Source organism: Adiantum capillus-veneris, chromosome 26 (assembly GCF_014529385.1).
Source record: "Adiantum capillus-veneris isolate H3 chromosome 26, ASM1452938v2, whole genome shotgun sequence".
Lineage (NCBI taxonomy): Eukaryota > Viridiplantae > Streptophyta > Polypodiopsida > Polypodiales > Pteridaceae > Adiantum > Adiantum capillus-veneris.
This window is the reverse complement of record NC_140956.1, coordinates 74663326-74685440: the sequence shown is the minus strand read 5'-3', so window position 1 is coordinate 74685440 and position 22115 is coordinate 74663326. Positions and strand designations below refer to the sequence as shown.

Sequence of the window (22115 nt, the reverse complement as noted above, 5' to 3'; positions counted from 1 at the left end):
GGCGAGCGGATTCTCAAAAGAAGGGACAATCTACCCATCTCTCTCTCTCTCTCTCTCTCTCTCTCTCTCTCTCTCTCTCTCTCCCCCCCCCCCCCCCCCCTCCTCTCTCCAACGAAAATTTGATTGTCATTTCACGACCAACTTACATTCAAACAAAAAACACCAGCGAATCATTCAATACACTATTAATAAGAGAAATAGAAGTTCCTTACACACAATTACGGTCTATTTCAAATAGCAAACCCAAATCTACGAGTTCCATTGCATCCAAAGTAAATACATATGGGGGGTGATACATCATGGGTGACAGGAGGAAAGAAGGGCGGTGGGGGGCCATATCGTCTGGGAGGAAACAAAGGTCGTGCCAACAAGGGCAGTGCACCAAATGGTGGGGGAACTACTCCAAATGGCAAAGGGTATGAACTATATGTGGGGGGGGGGGGGGGGGGGGGGGGATGGCTGCAGGTAGTGAAAGAGGCAATGGATCAACCCCGGGCGGGGCCTCAGATGTGGAGGCAATGAATGCACTCGGAGACGGTCCAGTTGCACGCCATGCAAAAAATGGGGCTGTGAAAGTGGGATATGGTGCTGCTACTGTCCCGCTCTGACTGCTGAGTGGTGTTGAGAACGGTGGGTCAAGCGGATGAAGCTGCTCGGACACCTGCTGCGGTTGCTCAGTTACCTGAGCTCTGACACTCCTATGAAACATCAATGTTGAGCCTAAATCGGAAGATAGGCACTGAGCTGGCTCCAAACAAGCATTGAAAACTGCCCAATCCTTCTGATGCAATGTCTACGTAGTAGTTAACATTGTGCTGCCAATGTCCCAACTCCTGCAAAACAATCCAACACAGCATCTCCCATGTCTGTGAAGGTACCTAGTAGCCATCTGCAAAAAAAAAGTTACCTTTAGATTTATTATACCTATAATTTTATAGGAACAATAAAAATAGCTACTAACAAAAAAATTCTACCACCTGGCAAACGCTGGACTCCCTTTAACACCTCTACGATAAGGCCGGCCCATACGATCAAGCGTCCACTGTGTGGAATCTGATCCTGGTAGCTTCTCCCACAACATGTCGTCATCGGCAGAGAAGCCACGTACATTTTCTGCAATCTTTCCATCCGCTCGATCGTACCTCGGAAGCCGACACCCACCAGTTCTAGGGGGTGAAAAAATGGCTAGCAACAAAGTGCCAACCTGCGTGGGGAGCAAGTAAAACATTATTTTTTGACCCACGAACATCGAAGTTACTATTCATTATCAAAACAAAAAAACAACATACCCCCTCTAAATAGTCCTGAACAGTCGTACAACTAGCCTCCGATAACCGTAAGTACAATATCCTCAACAGATGGAAACCAGCTCCCTCTGCCTTCGAAGTGACGATGGAAAGATGTTCTGCACGACATGTCGCCACAATCATGCCATCCACCAAAAGAAACTCGGATGCCAGAAGGAATGCAACATCCACAAGGTCACTACCCCATTGGTTCCATAAAGGAACCCCACCCGTGCTATTTGCATGTGGCCTAGTGTGTAAGGGAAAGGCCATGTACACCAAACGTACGCCACCCAATCTCAAGCTGGGGTTCATCTTCCCTGTTCCGGATAGAGAGCCCAAGAATCTACATAGTGACTGCATAGAACTGCATGCAGTTTTTGTTAGCACTATAAGTGTGCACATAACTATGATTGTAAATAAGCGTGGCTTACCTATCATTGCACTACACATCTGGAATAGCTTTTGCCAACTCTTTGGCACTAGCATGCACTGCAAGGTGGCGTGGCTCTACATGCATATCTATATGTAGCAACATAAGATCAAATATATCTTTCAAGCAATGCTAAAGAGAACAACACAACATTAAGCATTTTCACGTACCTGGATGGTTATCTCCCACAACTCTGGCCATGTCTGATAGGTCCTCTGCAGCCCTACCATGTGATGGTGAACATGGAGGGGACTCTTGGATGCCCCCCACTGGTCTGGGAGTGAAGGATAGTGTCGGTACACTGTGACTCATAGCACCAAGGCTATGAGCACTATCGCTGACTTCTACAGAATACTCCGCAACCACATGCTCGCTCTCATTGTCGTGCTCGAAACTATAGCCCTCTTCTTTCTCTTCCCACGTTGCTTGTTAGCTTGTTGTGCTTGTGAGTCTTTCCTTGAGGTCTGTTTCTTCCTCTCTGGTTTCTTTGATGTGTTTGGAGATAGAGCATCCTCTATCACAACCGCTTTCTTCCGTGACGCACTATGCTCCGCTATTAATTAAAAGAAAAGAGTTATTGAGCCCAGGTAAAAACTACATAGAGGCATACCTATGTACAGCTCTTCCTCTTCGGGTGGGTACTCCTTGTCCGGGTAGTCCAGCCACCAAGGAAACTTGAGCCACGCTCCCTTTGGCCGCAAGTCATCTATCCACTCGTCAGGATATAAGCTCGTCTCCTCCGATCTCCGACCTGCACCATGCATCACTGGGGTGCTCGGGAATGGGAAAGACAAGAGCATCTCTCCACCATCTACAAGACAGACCACAATGTTTTCATTTGCATAGAACAAGATTAGTGTATCCTACTACATTCTTAATTTGTCAATTAAAGATGTCGAACCTGTACAACAAGTGTCGTGCCGTACAAGCAAAATGGGGTTGCTCTTCGGGTTCATGTGTGGATTTGATCCGAGCACTCCACTTCTTGAAGGCCTTCTCAAAGTGCTTGCGTCTGTATGTCAATAATGTGTGGGCAAGCGTGCAACCATGCCTACCTTCAGCCTTCTCATGTTGGATAGCAACATCATGATTCTCGGCCTCCATTTTCTCGGCTATCTCAAGCACTCTTCTGCAGCAGCAACAAATAATAAGTCACAAGTTACATAACAAATTGCTAGCTGGTGCAAATGTTCACTAAATCTAACTTTTCCAACTGCCACCAGTACACGTGATATCGAAGCCACTGGATCCAGGCCTTCTTCATCAAACCGATGCCCTTCTCCTTCAACTATGCATCACTGCCTTGGAGCAAATCAAGCAATTGGCACTTCCTATCAAAGGAAAAGCGAGACTTATTTTTTATTGCTACATAATAAAAAGAGAAATATATCCAATGATTTAAACAACTATTGCTTACTCTGTTGGGCTAATGCGTGTACACGCTACCTCTGCCACTCTCGAGGGTGTCATTTTCATGGTCTTCTCGCCTCAATCTGTAACTGAAATACATTTTTGGAAAAAATCGCTACCATTCTCTGGATTTGCAATGGTGGCTATCTCAAGACCTTTGCGCGTAAAGTATTGCTCCGTTTGAGATAGCGCTAGATTGATGCTTTCCTCGTATGCGTCAGGTGCCAACTTGTAGTCAAAACTCCCTTTTGATGGCAGCCCTTCCGTTTTACTACTAAACATATGATCGAACTCTTCCTATTATTTTCAAAAGAGTCGATCAAAATACACATAATAAGATTTCGTAAACAAAACATATTCTTGTATACAATTGGTTTGAAGCATACCTTCCAAAGTAGTTGTGCAAGGACAACCATTGGCAATTTTAGCCACTTAGACTTATTTGGACCTCTAAAATTCAAAGCCCTTTCTGCTGCCAAACGCGCTCTTTCGAGGAATTTTTGCAGAAGTGATGTAGGGTCCGCCAACCCTAGCTTTCTCATCATGAAAATATCATGAGCAGTCGTGTAAGGCACTGAAACCCTCGTGGCCCTGTTTAACAATCGATTGTAATTTATATAGTTTACAAATAAGATGCATTTACATTAGCAAAAAAACAAAGGGCTCACCTATTGATCATACCCAAAACCAATAGAAACTCCGCTGGCTCATGTGGTTGAAAGTCAACTAGAACACACTCCAGCTTTGGCTCTTTCTCAATTGGAATGTCATTCTCGTTCATCCACCGCATCCATGCCTCCAATCGGTGATTACCATCCCAAACCACAAAGTACATCTCAACCGTGTGACTAACCTCGGGGATTTGGTGAAGCTCTTCATCCAAATCATATGACATTGCAAGATCCCTCGCAGCGTGACCACGACGAGTAAATTGTTTGTGATCCTTCCCAGGAATTCGTTCACTAACAATAAATCTTGCCATCTTTGGTTGGTAGCTTTTGTTTGCAATAGAGAGTTGCAAATCGGCCACATGGTCATCATGCGTGCGGATGGCGGGGTTTGAGAGAAGTCGACAAAGAGGCAATCGTGGAAGTTTCCCATCGTATGGTACTCTGTGAGAATCCACCCAACCGAAACAAATGTGTTTGTCGACAACATTTCCAAACGCTTCGTCTTTGACATTCTGAATAGCGGTACCTGTTTCCACACGATGACTGGGTCCGGCGCTTGATTGTGATGTTCCAGCCACTCCAGTTACAATGGATACAATACTATCCAAAGAACTCAATGCCTGATATTGTTGGGTATCATGTGTGCCTAACGAAGGTACTTCTTGTGAGGTAGTAATATCCACCTCATCAATTGCACCAGTATTTTTTGTTTGGTTTCTTGTTCTCATGCTTGCGAGAAAGAAGGATAATTTATAAGAAATAGATATAGGATGATTTATGAGAATTTGTAGGTTCGAGTTTGAGATGTGAACTTGAGAGAAAGAGAGAGAGAGAGATCTGTGTAGCAAAAGAGAATAGAGAAGAAGAAAATGAAGAAGAGAAGGTCACTTTATAAAGCTTTTTTATTTTTTTTTATTTTTTTAATGATTGTGTGTGTGAGAGAAAGGAGTGTGTGTGTGTGTGTGTGTGTGTGTGTTGCCATGTACACGTCCGTGTGTGCGTGTGTGTGTATGTGTACGTGCAGCGCGCACGTGTGTGTGTGTGTGTGTGTGTGTGTGTGTATGTGCAACGTGTGTGTGTGCGCGTACACCTACGTGTGTACGTGTGCATGTATTTGTGTGTGCGCACACACACACACGCTGCACGCAGGCGCACGTGTGTGTGTGTGCCCCACACACACATACGCTGCAGTGAGGCGCGTGTGTGTGGTGCACACACGCACGCCACCGTGTGTGTGTACACACACACGCCCGTGTGTGTGCGCGTTTGTGTTTGTGTGTGTGTGTGACGCCCGTGTGTGTGTGCGCATTTGTGTTTGTGTGTGTGTTCACACACACACACACGCTTTTTGCGCGTGTGTGTGTGGACACACACATGTGGCAAGGCACGTGGATACGCTGGCGCAGGTGGCCGTTGCTTGTCCACGTGTACCGTCGCCAACCAAGAGTACACGTGGCCCGCCACGTGGTCATGCACATTGCCACGTAGGCAATGAGCTGGCCACGTGTCTTGCCATGTGTACTGTCGCTGGGCAATAGTACATGAGGCATGACACGTGGCGCCAATAACAATGAGCTGGCCACGTGTCCTGCCATGTGTACTGTCGCTGGGCGACAGTACACGTGGCACGACATGTGTCCAGCTCATTGCCTGCGTGGCAGTGCGCGTGACCACGTGGCGGGCCACGTGTACTGTCGGTTGGCGACGGTACACGTGGCCAGTCCACGTGGACACACGCGCCACCGTGTCCACGTGGACTGCTGTGGGCCCGTAGGCGCCTATGTCTCTGGCCACGCGTTGACCAGAGACAGACGCGCCCACGGGCCCACGCGCCCACGACCAACGCGTTGGCCATGGGCGAGTATGCAGGCCATCCCGCTCCGCTCCTCCCCCCCCCCCCAACCCAACCTGCGGCCTCTTCCCACCCCGCCTCATCCCGCCGCCACTTGCCCCCTCATGCCGCCGCCCACCTCCGCTCCTGCGCCCACTTGCCCCCCCCACCCAAATCTACGGCCTTTGCCCGCCTCCGCCTCTGCTGTCCCTTGCCCCCCTTGCCCCCCCCCCCTCCCCCCACCCAAGCTGCGGCCTCCGCCCGCCGCCTCTGCCCCCCTAGCACCTTGCCCCGCCCGCCTGAGCCCGCCTCCATTGTCCCTTGCACCTTGCCCCGCCCGCTCCTGCACCCCCTTGCCCCTCCCCCCAAACCTCCGCCCCCACCCAACCTCCGCCTTTGTCCGTACTGGTGGCCAAATACGCGAAACCCAGTCATCCATTGCCTTGGTCTCTCTCCCCCCCCCCCCGCGTTAGTTCCTTGCTTCCGTCCACGTAAAACGTTCCAGCCCGTGATCACACACATAGTCACAAATAAATATTTTGTAATTTTTTTTTAAATATTTTATATTTTTAGCATTAATTTTTTAAATTAATAAAATAATATTAATTTATATTTATAACGGCTACTTATTAGACGGCTACTTATTAGACGTGAGTATATAATCAATTTGTTTTAGCTTATACAATGTGATCTTGTGCTTAATTATTTGTTTAGCATATTATTATGGCTTGCTCTTTATTTTTCTTGGGTAAAGAGTTTTCTTATCCTTTTTACAATGGTAAATTCATAATATCTGAATCATTTCTTTTAGAATTAATTCCTCCAATGCAATTTACAACTTTAGATGCTGTAATCAAAGTAGGTGATATTGAAATGAATTTGCCTCCTGAGAGGACTCTCACGATATTTGGGTGAATTCATCTATGTATTGGATGAGCAGCTTTCACGTAAATACATAGTCAACGTATCTCATCAAACACAGTATGCGGGCTCACCTAGCATGATTCCCATTTCCATTGTGGATAGTCCGTCAAAGATGCAATTCGGTCCAAAGGAGTTAATAGATCTATGTACCCCCCCTCGAGTTTTTTCCTTAAACAGCTTCAAAAGGAGTACAAGACAAAAGCTCTTACAGGCCGAGAAGAAGGGCACATTGACAAAGCTGTTAATGCAAATCAAAGTAGTGGAACAAGTTACAGAGATTCCAAGGTCTTACAATGGAGATCTTGTTCTAGAATTTCCACCTACCATTGGAAAGTTGCACCATATGGATGCGATGGAGCATAAGTATGATCCTCATTTGTGGTCAAAGCCTACTACATCCAATATTATATTTGTAGGTGTAGTGCGTCTTAGTCATTGCATAGGATCTCTCAAGTGCATGAATGAACAATGTGTCCACTTGGTTAATTACCATATTCCCAATACAAGTCATTTCAACGGGTACATACAAAAGGCAATTGGACCCGGGGAATATTGTAAGATTGGAGATAAGAGCCTTACATGCCATTTTTGTAAGGCAATTGCTTTTTGTATTGCAACATGTGATTGTGTAGTATACTATGTCATGCCATCTGATGAGACTGCCACTAGAGTCATGATTCATCGTGGCACACATCGACACGATGTGCGCAGCGGCCCATCCAAAACACTAACGGACAACACCAAGCTGATGGTGCAAAGGATTTTGATTGTTGACCCACACACAGGAGCCAGGAAGGTTCAAATGTGTTTGGCAAAATAAATTATAAGTACAACACTTCTTCGCAACAACACCAACAAAGGTATTTTAGGCGAGCAACATCTATTTGCAATCGCTGAGGAGTTGGGCCCATTGGTACAAGATAACTGGTATGAGAATTTTGTAGATTCTTATTTCGATGCAAAACTCTATGCTAAATTATTTTTTATTCTAAACACTTTTAACGTTGACAGGTTTCGGAGGTCAGTATCTATTTTACATAGAGGGGTTGACAAAGAATCTTTTGGCATTGATGCACTCCTAAAACTGAAGCGAGACTGCACATATGAGTTTTTCCATGGAAGCCGGTTTCCTGGTCAAGGTATGGAGGGGGAGAAGTGTTATGTCTTCAAAATGTCCACAATTGGTCCGACATCCGGTGTGGGACCTAGTCGACCGAACGAGACAAGATCGGGATGGTGATCTTCGATGTGCGTGGATCCAGTTTAATCACACCAGATGTGTTAACGATTGGGTGACTATGTCCTGTCATGTCTATGATCCAAGGTACATGGCCTATCTTAAGAGCTTTGTGGCTTTCCATTTACTCTCTCTAAAACAATTTGTTTGCAGCATGCAGCATCTTTTGACTATTGCAACTTGTGAAATGAAACAGGAAGATATGGAAATGCAATGTTTGTTTTGGGAGTACCTTAATGATGTAATGATATCATGTGGGTGTGACAAAGCAAATTTCTTTGGCTACATGGCTAATGAAGCTCAAGCAAATTGGAATGCAGTTCCAATTGTTTTCAATGGTGGTGACAAGACCGATACAATGAGCGGCCGAGAGTGTTCTTGTCTTTTCCATTGGAAGCAAAGCTTGAATCAACACACAATGAAGTATGTGGTGCAAGCTTCTCAACACACACACAAAGAAATGTGTGAGAAGTGGAGGCAAGCACCAACAAAAGAGGCTGCAGTAGCAGAGGCTCATTGATACGCCAATGGTGGTGTAACGGTCTTTGCATAGACCGTAACATTCCATACATGGATTCATGGCTTAGTTGGTGGGAAATTCGTATTGCACATTGGGGTGGCATTATGACATGCGTAGAAAGTAGCTTTGATGGACCAAACACTCCACGCACTAACCTTGCGGAGAGCAAGCATGGCAGCTGGCTAGCAGGGGAGGGTTTCCGTAAACGCATATCATTATATGATGGATGTACAACCGACCTTGCAAATTCCATCTTACAGAGCACAAAGGCCATTTCATACAGCCATGGAAAACACATTGGGAAGGGTCCATCAATACAAAAGCTTACGGAACGCCATGAAAAACGTCCTAGCCAAGTGGTTAGAGCAGTGAATGGGGCTATTGAGGGCACTCTAATGTATAAACAACCAACTCCATTAACAGGAGATAAGGAGACATCAAGGCACAAACGGAAGCCAAATGAGGTTATCAACGTGGAAGATGATGCATCACATAGGCCTGAGTACAACTCGGTCACCAAAGATCGCAAGAAGTGTGGAAGACCACGTAAGATCAACTTTGCAGAAGAAGGGATATCACAAACCCGAAAACGAAGTATAGGTTCTGGTGGGCAGTATGTAGTTGAGCGCAAGGTCAATGAGGCAATGTGGGCCATACGCCGAACTCCACAAGGTAGTAGGGTCACATGTAGCGGCACACCAAGAGGCGGATGCAGGTGTGGATGTAGTATAGCAGGTTCTAGCCTTGGTATACTAGCCCCATCATTTGAAGGATATCGAAAACATCCAAATGGTGTGGTGCGTCAATGGTTTTGGTTTTGTCCGGATCATGTCTTGCATTGTCATATAGTAGACCAGAACATTGAGCCGCAGCCTCTTCATCCACCACACACTTGGTCCGTGCATGTGGGCACCAACCTATCGGAGGATGAGGTGCAAATATTACATGAAGGGGGGTATCAAGTGGAGCTAAGCAAAGAAGGAGTATCTAATGTAACGCCAGTTGCTCAAGAAAAAAATATGACAAACTCTCCTTTCAAGTCAAAAGATGCACTTACTCTTGAAGGCAGTGCAAGAGCCACAATGCGAGATGGTCTACGTGTACGGTATCGGACTTCCATTTCTGAGGATGTTGCTCGCAAGATCAGTCTAGCACTAGCCCTGAGAGCGAAGGTCGTAGAAGAGATATGTGCAGCATATGGTGTTAGTGAGGTCTTCAAACTAGAGACGAACAGTGAAGATGGTCATGTCGGGATGTGCAAAGTTTGTATTAGCAACCGGACATCGTGTACATGCCAAGACTTCATGGAACGGGTGTCAAAGCAAAAACCATATCTTGCATGTAAACATTTGTATTTTATTTATCTGCGTGTGCTAGGGCTAAGCCAAAATGAGAACATGTTTATCCATCAACCAATCCTGGCAGATGTTGATATCTTCAGGGCATTGAGTCGAAACCGGACTTATCCAGGCATGGATGCATAGCATTTGACAATGGTCACTTCTTCTTAGTATGCTTTACCTAAACCATTGTACTACTTTCTAATTTTATCTTAGGATGGTCACATTGGGATACATTCATTTGCAACTTTTTTTCATATTTGAGTACTGGTTGTTTATGTGTCAAATCGTGTATAAAATAATATAATATTACCACAGTGGCTATAAATTGCCATAGCTTGAGTTATTTTTGTGAAAGCGTCTACTAGCTTCCTAGCACACCTCTCCTTCTTTCACGATGTCCAACGATCTTGCGAGTAAAATAAAGTTTGCGTGGGATGCCATGGAAGCCATTCCAAACGGAGAGGCATTGTATGGAGCCGACTGGTTTCGTCAAGCTCTCAAGGCAACCATCAACGTGTATCGCCTCTATCAATGCCGCAAGGAACTCAATATGCAAAGCTTAATCAATTTGAACGAGACGGGACAACTAGCTTTCTCTTGCTGGAAGAAAATTGGGCTCATCACAGAGGAGGATGAGGAGGAAATGCGGCAGCAACTAAGCAACGTGGCGAGTCTGAATATGCCAATCGAAGGGAGCACATCAACTACTAAAACCCGGCCTTCCAGAAGATGAACACTTCTTGTTTATGTAATGCAAGTTTAATAAAATGTAACTTTTTTATTATTAATGGGAGTTCTTATTTTAAGTACCCTTGTCTATATTGTTTTTGAAACAATTTGTCTAGCTTCCATACCTTTGACTGTCTCTCTCTCTCTCTCTCTCTCTCTCTCTCTCTCTATCTATCTATCTTAAAGAGAGAGATAGAGATAGTCCACAAAGAGGAAGAGAGAATATTTTGAGGAATTTGCTCACCTGATTCCTAAAAAGCGCTCGCCGGAAACCGCTCGCCTAGAAATATCCCCCGGTTTGCATCAGAAAGCCAAGAGTTGTTGGTGTAGGCGTCCCTTCTGAAAATCTTGGAGAAGATGATGAGCTTTCAATTAAAGCTTGGAGAAGGAGAGAGAGTTTCTTTACTCCACACATGAGTAGTGTGAGTGTGTGTGTGATAATGCCTTTGCAAAATCAGCCCCCTCTCCCTCTTGGTCAACCCCTCTTGCTTTTTCCTCTTTTTGGCTCCTCATTGGCTCATGCCAAGCTTGGCCAATAGGAAATAAGAGGCAAAGTTGAGAGCCTTGTGACAAGTGTCCCTCTTTCCCCTTTAGTGAGAGCTTAGCTAATTCAAATATTACATTTAAGTCCCCATTGGACCTTTTACCCTTCTGTCCAGCAAGCCATTGGGCTGTTTAATTCCCGTTGGAACCCTTGGCAGGTTGTCCAATAATCTTCTAGGAGACTTAATTTTCATTGTTTCTTTTATCAAGTGTGTTTAAATAAATTAAAATAGATTTACTCTAGCTTAATTCTCATTGGTCCACCTCTATGGCCATCCAATAGAATTTGAATGCAATTTGAGAGCAACTGGGCTAGGAACCTGACATGTGTCCACTATGCCCTTTGTGTAAAGGGAAGCCTTGAGTGTGTGTGTGTGTGTGTGTGTTCTCTCACCTCTCCTCTCTCTTCCCCTACCTTTAGGGCTCGCCCCCTCCCATCTAGGGATATGTGAAAACTTTATGGTCTTCACAAAAGCATCCAATTATGTTAAGCTTGACCATTTGGACTTTACCTTTGAATTTTTGAACCTTAGCATTTTTGGAAGTCTTAATGGGTTAAACCCTAAGGTCTTTGAAGCACCATTCATGCACATTGCTCTTTTACAGATGGCCCCCCGTTGGATCCCTATTTTCCCCCCTTTAGAGTCGTCTGGTCTTACTAATATTCTAGCTTTTTCTCCCTGGTACTTCCCCATATTAAATGATCAGTTAACATGAGAAAAGCATTTAGGAGAATTAGATATTAGCTATTATGACATTACCTCTCTCTTGAAATCATAGTCGTCTTCAGCTATGAGGTAGAGACGATAAAGCCTAGTCATTAGTCCTTTTTCTAGTGGGTAGAGGATCCCTATTTTACCCTACGACACCATTCCAGAATGGATGACTGATCCATTTGGCACTTGAGAGCCTAAGCTTCCGCAAGCATGTCTATGCATTAGTCCTATCAATCTTCCATAGTAGAGTGACAAGTTCTACTTGGTGTTTGGGAGATGTCGTCTTCACAAACTTGATCCTAAGGATGCATACTTCTTAACATTTGTGCACAATAAAGAAAAAGAGAGTCTTATAAGACAAAAAATTTGTTCATTTAAACATATTTACATTTGCTTACTCTAGGGAAGCATTGACAAGGTTTAGGTTATCCTTTAATTGTATGCCTTGCATACATCTAGCATCTTCAAAAGGATAGTTCTTAAACTTAATAAGATACCCTTGGATAATCTTACCGCCTCTCAATACCTTGTCTTCATGTCTGAGAATGGACTTGGGCTGTAGTACCTCTTCGTGGTCCTCGATCTCCGGTCGGTCTTCAATAGTTGGTTCTTGAGGTGGATCTCCTTTGTAAGGCCATCTCATTGATTGGTTTAAGAATCTAGAAGGGACCATAGTAACTTTTTGCTAACTTAGCATAGTACTTTTGGTGTCCCATAGGATTCTTGCCCGTTGTGTGCCTTAATCGAGCTTTGGGAAACTTAAGCAAGACCCAATCATTTTGTTTAAAGGCTTGAGCTCTTCTGTGCTTATTAGTAGCAGCCTTTGCCTTTGCTGTGAGATAGAGATAGCATCCTTAATCTTTTGGAAAGATTCTTGTAGGTCTCGGCTATACTCATCTGCATTGTAGATCTTCCCGTATACCTTGAGTAGCAAGCGACTTTTTGATCTTCTCTCTATTACCTCAAAAGGTGCTTTTCCCGTGGAAGTATGAACAGTGTTATTGTAAGCATACTCCACTAAGGGTAAGTACTTCTCCCATTGGGACCTTTGATCTACTTCCATTACATAGGCAGGGAGAGAGCTTCAAGCTTCGCCATTCGGTGAGTACTTTGTCTTTGGCATCCGTAGCCAAAAACTGCTTCCTAATGGAAGCTCTTAAAGCTTTCAATGTTCGTGGAGCTTCACCGTTTGCTCGTAGGCTAGACCACCATTGCCTGGCAGACTTTTGAAAATGCATAGCTACCTGACGTAGCTTAGCCCTCATTTCCAAACGCCGCATCGAACTGTTGGATAAAGGCCAAGACTTTGTCCGTAGCACCAAAGGAACCATCATAGGTAAGGAAAGAGATGCTCTTCCCTCCCTCTTTGAATTTCTTCAACTTGGACGACCTCTTCCATGCGGCATAGGATTTCCTATGGCATCTTCTTTTAGGTGGTTCTAGAGTTGCACCATCACTTTCTTGAGAAGAGGAAGCATTTGAGGAGGATGGAGAAGAGGGTGACCTCTTTCTCGCCTTTTTCTTCCCTTGTTCCTCCTTGTTTGCACCATCACTTTCTTCATAAGAGGAAGAGGATGAAGAAGATGGAGAAGAGGGTGACCTCTTTCCCGCCTTTCTCTTCTCTTGCTTTCTCTCGTCCATCTTTGAATTATGGTGTAGAGAAGTGTGCGATGGTCTTCTCCGTTTAGGGGTGTTGGAGAGCATTTTGCCCGCCGTCTTCGTGGAACCATCTCCGCCAAGGTGGCAACATACTCACTTTTTTCTCATTCTTTCAGTGGGGGCTTTACACATTGAAACTTGAGTTCTCTTGGGAAGGAAATGCATCATTGCGTAGTAGATTTTTGAACAAAAAAGAAAAGAGATTGTAAATATATAACTTGGGACTTATTCAAATGCCTTTTTTATACTCTTCGTTGTAAGAAAGTCATTTCTCTAAACATTTCAAGCACTTGATATCTTCTTATATTTATAAAGTAGGTGGTGATGTCACAATAAATCTTGTGCTTGGTATCAAAAACCACAATAAGTTATTATGAACAAAATCAGTTTAATAATATGACAATAGATATTTTTCAACTGTAAACTTAATAGAAAACTTGTATATTGTGTAAGACAAATAGTGTATGATCTAAAGCTTTTTATGTGACATATATGTTAGAGCCTATTTTTAACTTTGTTGTCAAGAAGCCTATTGATTCTCTAATAGACATGGCTATGAAGATTGAAAGCAAAAAAAGAGAAGAAGATAAGTACTCGATTAAATAGCCAAAAATAAAAGAGAAGACATTATATATTGTTCACACAAAAGGGTGGTCATCCAAGTTGGGTAAACCGCCCCCTTAGCCAACCTTGTCATAATCCTTTATGACAAGTACTCCTAGACTCTACTAATACATCTTGGTGTAGTACTTGAAACATTCTGATGGTTCTCATAATAGATTCATCATCTATGGTTCACAAGAGTACTCATCTTAGGGGACTCACATGATAGTCCTAAGGTAATATAAACCTTATCATTCAAGGGAAGGTCTTACCACTTTTCATAATGCCAAAGTGTCAAATTCCATTTAAAAACATACAAAATGATAGGGTTTGGCCAATACAACATCAATTTCATGTGAACAAACACTAGCTAAATGCAAAAACACTTTGAATAAACAAAAATAAATTGTGTTATTGAATCTTACAACAAATTTTTCCTTCTTGCTTGTTGGAAGCTTCCTTTTTACTAGGGAGTCTTTTATCTTGGATTGTTTCTAATAAACCATACCTTGATTGTGAGCTAGTGTGTGTTTATTTCTCTCTCTTTTTTGTGCGGTGGCACTTATTGATTATTTTTACCGCTCAGGTAATTTATGAAACTTTCTCTTTGACTTCACTATCTATTTTAACATATCCAAAAACTTTATGGCACTCATTACAACTTCCTCATGTTTGCCATGCACCACACCAACAAGTTTGTAAAGATTCTCTATCATCCCCTTTGTACTATCTTTGAGAAAACCCATACCATCCTAGGGTGCCCGACTCACCTTTGAAAGGACCAATTAACCCAACCACCATAAAAAGATCATGGTTGAGGTTGGGATTTTGCAGGCATCCATGGGCCCACGATAGAAGGCAATGTGGTGCTCTAGGGACATGAAGCTAGGGGTGGGTTTCTCCATAGCTCCAATCTACTTTATCTGTTTTGTTGTTTCATTTACGTCCACACTCCACTATGATGCCCTGCCCTTCCATCGCAGAATGATGAGCTTGGTGCTGGCTTTACATACTCTATCTCTAAATGCCCTTAGGAGGGATGTATTACACTAGAGGATGGCTAATCTCCAACACTCAAAAGGCCTTGTGAGGGTCGGCAATGGTGACGTTGTTGAAAAGAATGCGTACTTGCTCTTTATTGGGCTCTAGGCAAGCGGGGCAGCGATAATCGCACAATGATTCCAGCCTATCCCCATGTGCCACTGTTTTCAACCCTTCCATCCCCCCTTTCCTCCCCCTCTCTCTCTCTCTCTCTCTCTCTCTCTCTCACTCTCTCTCTCTTCTTGTATGTGTTTGTCCTCTCTCATCTCTACGCTCAAAGCTGGGGGGGGGGGGGGGGGGGGGGGGGGGTGTCACTATCTGTAAAACCTACTATACACCATGTGCATTTGAAGACTATTTATAAAACCCCTTACTTGTGAACTTTTCACTAATAAATGGGACCTTCTTCTATTCAATCTATAAATTATTTTTCAAGGTCATTTTTTCAACCCCTTCTGCATGTTGAAATGTGAAAAAATACTACATAAAGAAAATGAACCCCCCCCCCCCCCCCCCCCCCCCCCCCCCCCCCGCGTGCCTAGAAGGCTCAAAGGAGCTAAGCAACCCTACACAACCTCATAGCTTTTGTAAGACCTTTAAGGCTCAGGAGGATCTTGGATCCAGATCTCTCATACCACTTGTTGGGAAACCTATTGCTTCTCTAAAAGACATGGATATGGATACGAAAAGCAGAAAAGAGAGAAGAAGGATAAGAAAATGAGTAGATAGCCAAAATATGAGTAGATAGCCTTTGGGAGTTGACATACTCCGCCATTTCTTCGGTTAAGCCCGCACAGAATTGTTGCTTTTGCTCTCCAAAATCCAACTTTTTCAAGACAGTGGCTTTGAATTGTAGGTCCCAAAACTTGTCTACATATTTGTGGATGGATTCATAGGGAGAGAGCTTTAAGCTTCGCCATTCGGTGAGTGCTTTGTCTTTGGCATCGGTGGCCAAAAACTGCTTCATAATGGAAGCTCTTAAAGCTTTCCATGTTCGTGGAGCTTCACCGTTGGCTCGTAGGCTAGACCACCATTGTCTGGCGGACTTTTGAAAGTGCATAGCTACATGGCGTAGCTTAGAGGACTCTATGAAGCCCTCATTTCCAAACGCCGCATTGAACTGTTGGATAAAGGCCAAGACTTTGTCCGTAGCACCAAAGGAACCATCATAGGTAAGGAAAGAGATGCTCTTCCCTCCCTCTTTGAATTTCTTCAACTTGGACGACCTCTTCCATGCGGCATAGGATTTCCTATGGCCTCTTCTTTTTGATGGTTCAAAGGTTGCACCATCACTTTCTTCAGAAGATGAATAATTTGAAGAAGGTGGAGAAGAGGGTGATCTCTTTCTCGCCTTTTTCTTGTCTTGATCTTCGGCGTCTTCACCATCACTTTCATAAGAGGAAGAGGATGAAGAAGATGGAGAAGAGGGTGTCCTCTTTCTCGCCTTTTTCTTCTCTTGCTTTTTATCATCCCTCTTTGAATTATGACGTGGAGAAGAGTGCGAAGGTCTTCTCCGCTTTGGTGGTGATGGAGAGCGTTTAGCCCGCCCTCTTCGTGGAGCCATCTCCGCCGAGGTGGCGAGAGACTCACTTCTTTCTCGTGCCTTCGGTGGAGGCTCTTGAGTTCTCCTTTGGGAACGAGATGCATCATCAAGGAGTAAATTCTTGAGCCCTTCGTATGGATTCTCTTCTTCTTCCCGAATCGGAGAGAGACCTCTTTTGGGAGTCTCACAAGGAGGATTCCTAGGTGTTCTCTCGTCATGGTGATGAGCTTGGAGAATCCCATGATCACGGAGCTACCGTTGCACTTCACTTTGGAGAGATGGATTGCCCATGGCTTGTTGAAGCCTAGAAACAAGATAGTTAACAAGCATCGGAGCATCATTAGTAGCTTGCTCATTAGCAAAATCAAAGTTATCAACATTAATTTCACTCTCTTTACTATTGTCAGCCATTCTAACAACTTTTAGGTGTAAACTTTTTAGGTGTACTTTGGCACTTCAAGCCCTAGTTGCTACTCCTCTTCACTCCTTTAGAAAAAGCACTCAAGCTACTGTACCCATGGCTCGAATACCATTAATTGCAAGGAATAGAAGAGAGGGTCTTTCAACACCAAAACAACACCGGCTCCTGTCAAGCTTCTAATAGCTCAATAGTGGTTAAGCTGTAGGCAAGCCCCGTAGGACTCCACTATTAAGACCATAGCTCTCGACGGTGATGCCCCGTTAACTGCACGAAGGCAGGCGCACTGCAAGGCTGAAAAATCCCTATTCAACTTACTCACATGCAATTAATAATACCAACCATTTATAGCTAGCTTGAGGACCTTCCTTCTTGAGCAAGAAAAGAGAAACCTTGTGTTCTGATACCAATGTAACATTTAATGGCATAAAAAATTGTGTGTAGCGGAAATTAGCATGAACATAGTGGGCATTTCATTAGAATAGATTCCTAATGAGAATTACAAGAGTGCTTGGGTGGAGAGAGCAACAAAAAGCATAACACCTAGTTAGATAGCATGAACAATACTTTAAAAAGAGAGAGAAATTAAGCTATTGACAACAGTTCAGGACCGGATTTTCATGGAGCCGGTACCCCCTCCAAAAGGCTTCGTATTATGGTTTCTCCCATCAAGAGAGACATTGTACCATACAATTCTTTGTGTTCCTTCAAGACTAGCTAGTGCAATGAAGATGAAAGCTTCATGCACTAAGCAAAACACTGAGCAAACACAACATTAATTATCCCCGGTCTCAGACCCAAGACCTCACACACCTTCGAAGATGGTGAGAGCTAGCAGGGTATGAGAGTAGATTGAGAGGAAGAACGAGTATCTTACGAGAAAGATGTACATATCCTCACATAATCACTCATATTAGCATAGCTTAGCTTAGTAATTAGCATGGTAGAGGAGATGAGCATGCATTGAAGCTTGGCTCTTGGTTGGATTTGCATCCACATGCCAAGAGTGTGTCGATGTAGGCTTCTATCTCACAAGCTTGGAGTAGGTGATGAGCTCTCCATTAAAGCTTGGGAAGAGATAGTCTTCTTTTCTTCACACATGAGATTGTGTGAGTGTGTGTGTGATAATGCCTTGCAGAAATCAGCCCCCTCTCTCTCTTGAGCGAGCCCTCTTGCTATTTGCTCTTGCTCTACCCTCATTGGACCTCCCCAGGACAAGCCAATGACTATTAAGCAGCATAAGTGATAGCCTTCTGACATGTGTCCCCCTTTCCCCTTTTGTGAGAGCTTTAGGTAATTTAATAATTAAACTAAACTCTCATTGGACCCCTTTGCCTCCTGACCAATAGGAATCAGGCAAGCCATTGGGCTGCTGAATGCTCATTGGACCCCTTGGGAGACTGTCCAATAGTCTTCTAGAGGACTTAATTCTCATTGGTTCTTTTATTAAGTGTTTTTAAATTAATTAAACTAGATTTACTCTAGCCTAATTCTCATTGGTCCACATCCAAGGCCATCCAATAGGAATTGGGTACACCTTGTGGGCATCTAGCCTAGGGAGCTAACATGTGTCCCTCATTCCCTTTGTGTAATGGGAGCTTGTGTGTGTGTGTGTGTGGCTTTCTCTCTCATCCCCTACATGCAAGGCTCGCCCCCTCCCAAGTAGGGATTGCAAAGACTTTTTTGTACACACACAAATCATCCAATTCCCTTAAGGTTTGACCTTTGGACACAACCTTTGAATTTTGGAACCTTAGCATTTTGGAAGTCTTAATGGGCTGAACCTTAGGGTCATTTTAGCCCATTGTTGCACATGGCTCTTTTGCAGATGGCCCCCCCTTTGGATCCCTATTTTCCCTCCTTTGGATCCCTACTGTGGCTGGTCTGCTAGCTTAACTAATATTCTAGCTTTTTCTCCCCTGGAACTTCCCCATATTAAATGATCAGTTTAACATGAGAAAATCATTTAGGAGAATTAGATATTGATTATTATGACACACTGTCTCTCTCTCATTGTGTAAAGTGCAAAGTGGAAGAGCTCCATCTCCTTCTCCAAGCTTGTTGAGAAGTTGAGAGCTTACATCAGCACTCTTGGCTATGGAATGCATATCCAACCAAGAGCCATGCTCCAATGCTTAAGCTTGCCATCTTCTCCATCTTCATTACTATGCTATTATGTATGTGAAGCTAGAAGAGTGATGATAAGTGAGGAACTTTTTCTTTTTCTTATGAATTTTTCGTCTTCATCTTCCCTATCCTCATTCCCTGATAGCCCTCTCCACCTTTCAAGGTGTTTGAGACCTTGGGATTGAGGCCGGGGATGGTTAATGCTTTTACAAAGATTATGTTATGCTCGTGATGCATGAAGCTTTCCATCTTCATTGCATCACCTAGGTCACAAACAACACAAAGATTGTATTGCACCAAGTCTCTCTTGATGGGAGAATCTATAATACAAAAGCCTATTGGAGGGGGGATCGGCTCCACATAAATCCGATCTTCAACTATTGTTCATGCCAAGTTAATTAAGTATAATGGTTATGTTGCCATCGCTAATTAAGTTCATCCTCTATGTCCTCAAAGTGGTCTCACAAAAATGCTCACTCTAATTCTCTTAATTCCACTGCTCTCAAAGTTTATAGGCCATTTTCATTACATTGATATCAGAGCTATTGGTTTTCTTTTATTGCTTAAATAGAGAGTTCCTTAAGTTGTCCATGAAAGGTTGGGCATGTTCATTGCAATAGGGATCTATTATCTTGGTTGAGAAGGACTTAGTTCGAGATACACCGTTGGGAACTATAGTCTTAATAATGGAACCTCTCAGAGCTTGCCTTTGGCTTAACCATTATTGAGCTACGAGCAAGCTCAACAAGAACCATAATCAACCGAGCAATGTTAGACCCTCTCCACTAGTCTTTGCAATCAACAGTGTCTAAACCACGGGTGTGGCTGCTTGAGAACTAATTTTCAAAGATAAAGAAGAGTAGAAACTAAGGTTTTTGAGGGTACCGAAGCACAAAGCAATTCTATACATAAGTTTATTTAGCATGGTGTTAGCAACAGCTAACACAGGCTACACCATTTATGCACCAAGTTGTGGATGTGCCATAGTGCACACTATTTACTTTTCATTGTATAGGACTTCGGCTCATTTAGGAGTTCCAAAGTTGTATGAGTCTAGGCTAGAGAGCTCACTTTATCCCATAGTTGAAGGGTTTGAGGCCCAAAACTATAAAAGAGCCCTATGCTTAATGAGAGGTCATTCTTGAGTGGTCCTTTTGAGAACTCTCTCCCTAGAGGAGGTCTTGATGGCCTAGCCTTTGAGCTTAATGCCATGCTTAGAAGGCTAGTGCTAATCACATGTAATTAGTGTGATCCTCTCTTAATTAATCTAGTCTTCATTATGTTGTCAATCATGTTTATCTACTTTCCTTCATTGTTTTGAAGTGTTGATCTTCTCTAATCTAACTCTTACTTATGCTAAGCTACTCCGATTAGTGGAGTCCTTATCTAACTCTCTCGATTAAGCGGAGTGGGTGTGCTCGTGATTGAGGGATTAGAGTTGTCCTCTAATGGTGTGCTTTTGTGTGTGTAGGTTTAAGAAGCCTTGAGCTTAATTTGATTATGTGTGACTTGATTTGGACACCATGATGGGCATGGTTGGGGTGGCCGACTTGAATGCGATCTTGTGTGCTTAATCGTCAATGCATGTAATTAGAGTTTTGCTTGAGATATTCCAAGATTAGTGTGTTTCACTTCGTTTCTTGATGTGTGTAGATGATTGCTTGAAATTGATGCTTGATGTGCGATTAGCATTAGTTGATTTGGGATGATTTCTATTTGCATTGGAGGATGTACGCTCTCGAATCCTCTCAATCTTTGCATCCGATGACGCTCTCACACATTCTTTGTGTGATGCCTCCAAGCCCTAGCCGGATCATGCTCTCTCTCTCTCCGGATTGATAGATTTGTGGGAGATTGCCTATGCTATGGCGAGCGTCCAACATTGGCGCCGTTGCCGGGGACGGGTTGCCTAAGCTAGTGGAGTTGAAGTTGCAAAAGATAAGAGTAATTTGATTATCGATTTCTTGTAATTAAGTAGGATTTGATTTGTGTGTAGTGTAATTAGGTTTAATTAGATGTGTATAGAGTCATTTCACCTCAAAAACCCCTAAATTATCTTTTGATCTTGCTAATTTTTTACTAACCTTCACTAATTTTGCATCCCATTCATGCTAATTTCGTGCTAATTTTACTAATTCCATGATAATTGTCCTAACCGAACCACTAATTTTGATTTGGAATGTATGCTAAATCCCCTTAATTGAGGAGGATCATCACTCGTAATTGCTCTAATCTATGCCTAATCATGTGATTGAGTGTTGATTTTGGTCAATTTTTTGATCAATTTTGGACTGAATCGGAGTTGCACACATGTGTGTGCAATGGAGTGTCTACACGAGGAGCAAGGATTAAGCGAGCAAGCAATCAATTGTAAGTGGATTGACCTACTCCGTTAAATTTTTGATTGATTAAGTTGATCCCATTGAGTTGCTAAATCATTGCTAAAATTAGGTGTGTGTGCCTAATTGATGGAATTTATGCCTAATTTGATGAAATTGGATTCCTAGATGCTTGAGGAATGGTAGGTTTGCATAAATTGTGTGTGCAAATCACTAAATTGATGTGTATGTGAGGCTATTCCAGTCATGGAGTAGGCCTAATTGCCAAAATTAGGGCAAGATTTGAATGTGTGTGCCTAATTAATGGCCAATTATGCCTAAATTGGGGATGAATAATTGGTCTTGGTTGCCAATTATGATGATTAAAAGACCTAATAGATCGGTGTGTATTTGATTGATTGACTTGGGATGATTCAATTGACGCAATTGAAAGTGATTAGATGAATTACTATTGCTATGTATGCCAATGAGGTATGGTAATTGGTGAATGTCATATGAATTAGGAGTGGGTAGCGACATGATGACAATCCGTTTGAATTTGGATGATGAGGGCAATTAGACATGAGCGATTTAAGATTGCAATGATGCTGATTGGGAATGGTTTTGCAAATGGGAGAATTAGTTTAATGTGTTGTGAGCTATGCTATGCCTCATAGGGTAAGATTGCAAGGATTTCTTATGGTTTACACATTTTGATAATCAATGGATCGAACTTTCATTATGCATTGTACGAAATGGCTAA

The 22115-nt window shown here is 43.2% G+C and overlaps 1 pseudogene; it reads right to left on the bottom strand.

Annotated features, from left to right (window-relative positions):
- Window positions 1-14631: 14631 nt before the first annotated feature.
- Window positions 14632-15162, bottom strand: LOC147423664 (uncharacterized; annotated as a pseudogene).
- Window positions 15163-22115: the final 6953 nt, after the last annotated feature.